This window comes from Sapajus apella, unplaced genomic scaffold, assembly GCF_009761245.1.
Source record: "Sapajus apella isolate SASKATOON/1434 unplaced genomic scaffold, GSC_monkey_1.0 scaffold52, whole genome shotgun sequence".
In the NCBI taxonomy this organism is placed as follows: domain Eukaryota; kingdom Metazoa; phylum Chordata; class Mammalia; order Primates; family Cebidae; genus Sapajus; species Sapajus apella.
The window spans coordinates 6,340,589-6,347,868 of NW_022436992.1; positions in this window are offsets into that span (position 1 = coordinate 6,340,589).

The following is a 7,280-nucleotide window of genomic DNA, read 5'->3' on the forward strand; positions in this document are numbered from 1 at the left end:
TACACCTTCACTGTTCAAGAATAGATAGAACAACCAGACTGAAGGAGTTAGAGGACTTGAACAACACTACAGACCAATTGGACCCAACAGACATATACAGAACAACCCAATAATAACAGCAGAACACATACTTTTCTCAAGTGCACATGTGATATGTTTCAAGTTAGACCATTTATCAGTTCACAAAGTAAGTCTTAATAAATTTTAAAATATTGAAAGTATACAAATTATATTTTCCAATTATAATAGATTAAAACTAGAAATCAAAAGCAAATGGAACACAGGAAAATCCACAAATATATGTAAGTTAAGCAACATACTCTTAAACAATGGGTCAAGCAAAAAAAAATTCAAAAAATTAGAAAATATCTTAAGGCAAATAAAAGCAAAATATACCAAAACCTACGGCAAAAACAGTGCTAAATGAGAAACTTATAACTTCAGATGCTTGCAAATTAAAAATCTAAATTTCTATCTCAAAGAGGCAGAAAACAATAAAAAATTGAACCCAAAGCTAGCAGATGGAAAATGTAAAGGTTAATTTTATGTGTTAACTTTAATGGCTAAAGAATGTCCAGATAGCTGGTAAAATATTATTTCTGTATATGTCTATGAAGGTGTTTCCAGATGAGATTAGCATTTGAATTGATACACTGAATAAAGAAAACTGCCCTCACCAAGCTAGGTGGACATGATCCAATTCATTGAGAGACCAAATGGAACAAAAAGGCAGAAGAAGAACACATTCACTTTCTTTGCTTGAGCTAATATATTTCATTTTTTCTTCTCTTAGACATTTGTGCTCCTGGTTCTTTGGCCTTCAGACTCAGACTGGGATTTAAACCATTGACTCCCTTGTTCTCAAGCCTTAACAAACTTGGGATGGAACTATAAAACTGGCTTTTCTGGGTCTACAGCTTGCAGATGGCAGATCATGAGACTTAGCTCATAATCCTTCATAAATCTTTTCTTTTTCTCTTTCTTTTCTTTTCTTTCTCTCCCTCCCTCCCTCCCTCTCTTTCTCTCCCCTCTCTCTACCCCCTCATCTCTCTCCTTTTTCTCCCTCCCTCTTTCCCTCCCTCTTCCTTTTTCTGTCTTTTTCTTTCTTGCTATTGGTTTTATTTCTCTGGAGAAGCCTCACTGATACAGAAGAAGAAAACACAAATTAGACCAGAGATAAACAATAAATATAATAGAAAACAATAGAGAACAATCAACAAAATCCAAAGTTAGTTCTTTAAAAATATCAACAAAATGTATCAACTCCTGACTAGATTGACTAAGATAAAAGGGAGATAAGTCACTAAAATTATAAATGAAAGGGAATATTTCTATCAATTTTATAGAAGTAAAAAGAATCATAAAGGTACTATGGACAAATGTATACCAATGAATTGGAAACCTAGATGAAATGGATATATGCCAGGAACTCATAAACTAACAACACTGAATAATGAAGAAATCTGAACAGACTTATAACTAGTAAGGAGATTGAATCAGTAATCAAAGACTTCCCAACAACAACAAAAAAGACCAAGACCTAGAAGCCTTCACTGGGGAACTCTATAAATCATTTATTTAATAAAGACTTAACTCTAATATTCCTCAAACTTTTCCAAAAAGTTGAAAATTCCAACTAATTCAATTAGGCCATCACTACCCTGATTAGCCAGCCAAAGACACTATAAGAAAACTATAGACTAATATCCTTAATAAGTACTAATTCAAAAATCCTTAGTAAAATACCAGAAAACAAAATGTAATAGCATATTAACAGGATTACACACCATGGCCACGTGGAATTTCTTGCTGGAATGCAAAGATGGTTCAACATCTTAAAATGAAGAAATGTAAATACAACATTAATAGAATAAAGAAGAAAACCCCACACGGTGATCTGAATTCAGGGAAAAAGTATTTGATAAAATTCAACATCTTTTTATAATTTATAAAAAATCTTGAGCAAGCTGTAAATAGAAGGAAACTACCTCAAAGTAATAAGTATCATATATGAACATCCCATAGCTGAAATTATAGATACCGGTGGAAGACAAGACTTTTCATCTGAGATGATAAACAAGACAAGGGTGTTCAATCTCATCACTTCTTTCCAACACTGTATTAGAAGTTCTAGCCAAAACAATTAGGAAATAAAAGAAATTCTAATTGAAAAGAAAGAAGTAAAATTAACTCTGTTTGCAGACAACATAATCTAATATGTAGAAAACTCTAAAGATTTCACAAGTTGTTAGAACTAATAAACACATGTAGGAAAGTTACAGAATACAAGATCAACATATAAAAGTCAGTTGTTTCTAGCTACTAATAATAAACAATTTAATTTAAAGTAGCAACAGAAAGAATACTTAGAAATACACTTAACCAAGGAAGTGAAAGACTTGTACACTGAAGATTCAAAATGTTGCAGAATAAATTAGGAAAACACAAATAAATGAGGAGCTATTCCAAACACATAAATAAGAAGATTTAATATTAAGGTCTCAATGCTACCCAAAGTGATCTACAGATTCAGAAGAATCCATGGCAAAATCCCAACAGTGTATTTTGTCAAAATAGAAAAATCCATTCTAAAATTCATAAGGAATCTCAGGATACCCCAAGTAGCCAAAGCAATCCTAAAACAAAATAGGTTTTGAGACCTCACACTTCATGGTTTCAAAATGTAAAGCTACAGTAGTCAAAACAATGTAGTACTGGCATTAAGATAGACATAGTGCTGGTACAGTGTAAAGCAACAGTAATCAAAACTGTGTAGTACTGCCACAAAGACAGACTTGGAGACCGGCTGCATAGGATAGAGAGCCCAGAAACAAACCCTCACAAATATCATCAAATGATTTTGACAAGGGTGCCAAGAGCATTTAATGAAGAAAGAATAATCTTTTCAACAAATAGCTCTGGAAAAACTGGCTACTTATATGTATAAAAATACACAATCCTTTACAGCATTTATATGAACAAGGTCAAAATGAAAGAAACAGCTAAATATAAGGCATAAAACTATAAAACCCTTCGAAGAAAACAACCAAAAGCTTTATAACATTGGATTTGGCAATGATTTATTGGACATGACACAAAAATCACAAGAATTAAAAATAAATAAATTGGATTATGTCAAAATGTTAACCTATGTATCAAAAGGCATAATCAACAGAGTAGAAAGGCAACATATGGAAAGAAGGAAAATATTTGCAAATCTAAGTACCTGTTAAGAAATTTATATATGTAGTATAATATACAGTAGATATCTACACACACACACTCATATATAAGCACATTACACACTAAAATTAAAAACTTTTGTACACCAAAGGACACTATCAACAGAGAGTAAAAAGTCAACCCATGGACTAGGTGCAGTGGCTCATGCTTATAATCCCAGCACTTAGGGAGGCTGAAGCAGGAGGATCCCTTGAAGCCAGTAGTACAAGACCAGTCTGAGCAATGCAGTGAAACCTCATCTCTACAAAAGTTTTAAAAACTAGCTAGGTATGGTGGTAGGTACTTGTAGTCTCAGCTACTTGGAAGACTGAGGTGGGAGGATTGCTAGAACCTAGGAGTTTGAAGATGCAGTGAGCTATGATCATGTCACCGCATTCCAGCCTGGGAGACAGATCAAAATCCTGTCACTAAAAACAAAATAAAACAAAGCAAAGCAAACAGACAAACATGAAATGGGAGAAAATATTTGCAAATCATATGGTCTGATAAGGAATTAATATCCTCTTAATATAGAAAGGACTTTTGCAACTTAACAACAACAAAATATCCAATTTAAAATAAATTGGTAAAAAACTTGAATAGGCATTTCTCCAAGGAGAATAAACAAATGGCCAATAAGCACATGAAAAGATGTTAAATGTCCCTAATCATTAGGGAAATGTAAATCAAAACCACAATAAGATACTACTTCACATCCTTTGGGGTGGTTACCATAAAAAGGAAACAAAAAAATCAAAAGAGCAAAATACAAAGTGCTGGCAAAGACGTGAAGAAACCGGTACCCTTGTGCACTGTTGGTGAGAATGTAAAATGGTGCAGCTGCTATGGAAAATACACACAAAAAATTAAAAGTTGAGTCTCAAAAGAAATGTTTGTAAACGCATATTCGTAGCAGCTTTACAACTGCTAAAAGGTGAAAACATTCAAAATGACTGCTGGTGGATGAATGGAAAAACAAAATGTGGTACACATAATGCATTATTCAGTCTTGAAACGGAATACAGTCATACAGTCACCATAGCAAAGACACGGAATCAATCTAAATGACCATCGATGATAGACTGGATAAATAAAATGTGGTATGTATATACCATGGAACACCATGCAGCCATAAAAAAAATGAGATCATTTCCTTTACAGGAACATGGATGGAGCTGGAGGCCATTATCCTTAGCAAACTCATGAAGGAACAAAACCCACGGAGGATAGAGGGTAGGAAGAGGGAGAGGATCAGGAACAATAACTTATGGGTACTAGTTTAATACCTGGTTGATGGAATAATCTGTACAACAAACCTTTATAAGTTTAACATATATAAAAACCTGCACTTGTACCCTTGAACTTAAACTAAGAGTTAGAAAAAACAGAAATCTGACTCATGCTATAGAATGGATAAACCTTGAGAAAATTATGTTAGGTGAAATAAGTCCATCACAAAATGACAAATACTCTATGATGGTATGATGTACCTAGAGTAGTCAAATTCCTAGAGACGGAAAGTAGAACAATGATTCTGGAGAGATAGGGGAGCGGGGAGAAGAGTTATTGTTTTAATTCAGGAGTCCTTAACTTCCTCTTATTTTCCCCACTCCCTGTACTGGTCAATCGCCTGTTAGGAACCAGGCCACACAGTAGGTGGCGAGCAAGCATTATTGCCTAAGTTCTACCGCCCATCAGATCAGCAGGGGCGTTAGATTCTTACAGGAACAGGAACCGTACTATAAATTGCACATGCAAGGGATCTAGGTTGCACACGCCTTGTGAGAATCCAATGCCTAATGATCTGTCACTGTCTCCCATCATCCCCAGACTGGACCATCTAGTTTCAGGAAAACAAGCTCAGGACTCCCACTGACTCTACATTATGGAAAGTATGTAATAATAATAAAGTACACATTAAATGTAATGTGCTTGAATCATCCTGAAACCATTCCCTCTGCCATTCTATACATGGAAAAATTATCTTACATGAAACTGGTCACTTGTGTCAAAAAGATTGGGGACCAGTGTTTTAATGGATACAGAGTTTCAGTTTTACAACATAAAAAGAGTCCTGGAGATAGATGGCAGTGATGGTTGCACAACAATGAATGTAATTAACAGCACTAAATGGTAAGTTCAAAAATTGTTAAGATAGTAAATTTTATGTCTATTTGATCACAATTAAAAATACCAGTGCTATGATGCTTTTAGCAGTGCCAGATGTTTGAGGTATTATGACCTCTTTAACAAAAACCACTTGCCATTTCTGGTTTAAATTCATACTTATCAAATTATAACCCTACTGGAGCACTAGAAAGCGTCTATCTGTGTTTTTGAAATCGTTCACGGTTTTTCACTGAGGTAACTAGTCAACTTATCTACACTGTTACTTATGGTAGGATGCGCTTCACAGAGTACCGATCTGAGTAAAACCTCACAAATTTGAGGAGGGTTTTGAAAGTGATCATCATTTTAAAGTAATTAACTGTAACTCTTCAGGGAATGAGAATATTGTGGAAGAATATTTAGATCTAAATTGAGTCCACTGTCTTATCACCATACAAAATATACATAAAAAATCGCATTCAGAGCCAGGAATCAAAATTAGGAAGGAACCAGGATACAAAATGCATTTTACCAAGTGAAGCTTAGATTTCAAATCCAAAAATCTAGTTAAGTATTTGAAGGTCTAAAGATGGTCTGATTTCTAGATTAAGTGCAGTTGAGAAGTATATTTGCACTGAGTATTTGAGGATGAAAGAACAGACTGAATGTTTTGGAACAGAGGCTTAGTTTGGGTTCCTGTGAAAACAGAGCATGAAACAAGAATTTGGATGAAGATTATTTATTTGAATGGTGATCCCAGGAAGTAGGAGTGAGGGTGCAGGAATGGTAAGATAGAGTACAGGAAAGAGAAAACTCCAATATAAGATGTTTTCTCATTGTCACTCGTACTGATGGGAAACTCAGTTCTGCTGAATCTCCCTGCAAAGCATTCTTACTTCCACCAATTTATCTCACCTGGCATCAGGGAAGACCTTGGATCAGGAGAAGCTGTGTGTGCTTGTAGAGGGACTCTCAACACAAAGGGACTATGAGGTCATAAAGAGCTATAGAGTTGTGGCTAAATCACAAGTGGGCCAAGAGGACTTGCAGATGAGAAAGAGAGCGAGAGCTTTTGGTACAGGCCACTCTTGCACCACTCTGATAAACTTGTTACTCTTAAATATACTCCATCACCAACTCAAGATATTCAGCCAAAATATCTATAAAAGATTTAACCCAATGATAAACTATAATATCCATTGCTGCACCTTTTTTCTAGTCTACAACTGGCATTTGTCACCTCCTTCTTTCCTTGCCCGGTGTATGACCAAAATCTTCATCCAAGAAAGACGCATACTCTGATAACATTGTTTTCATTAAGCCATGGTTGCTGCAACTGGAAATGTGATGGTATTTAAGTCCCTGGGTATCTGTGTCAGCTCAATACCACCTATTTATTTATGTATCCTACTATACAATTTATCTCGTAGGTGAATTATCTAGTAAATGGACCCAAGTCCCTTTGGGGAAGAATCAGGGAATATTATATACAGTATACTTGCATTGGGGTTCCTCCTCAATTGGACCCTGCTCCTGGACCAAAAAACATATTGTTTATTGTTTACAAATTAAAGACTAGGATTTTCTATTATGGTGCTGACCTTAGTCTCCCACTCACCTGTTCTTAATCTTGAATATATAAGTCAAACAGTACCTTGATTGACAGTCAATACCTTAATGCTGCCTATTTTGCCTCTAGCAATCCCTTGTTTATTAGGCATTTCCAACCATCCCTGTAGTTGAGGCTCCCAGATTATCATTGCAGTTGTTCATTACAGTAATTGCATTTATCCTTTTTCTGGTGGTTAAGAGCACCCACCTGGCATATGCCTTTCTGGAATTCCACCATCCCTAATGATTTTAGGAAGCCCCCTTTCATAGAAGCATCTCCTACCAAAAAATTTGGCCTTCAGCAGACAGTCATGCCTAAGGTGCTCAGAGGTGTTTGT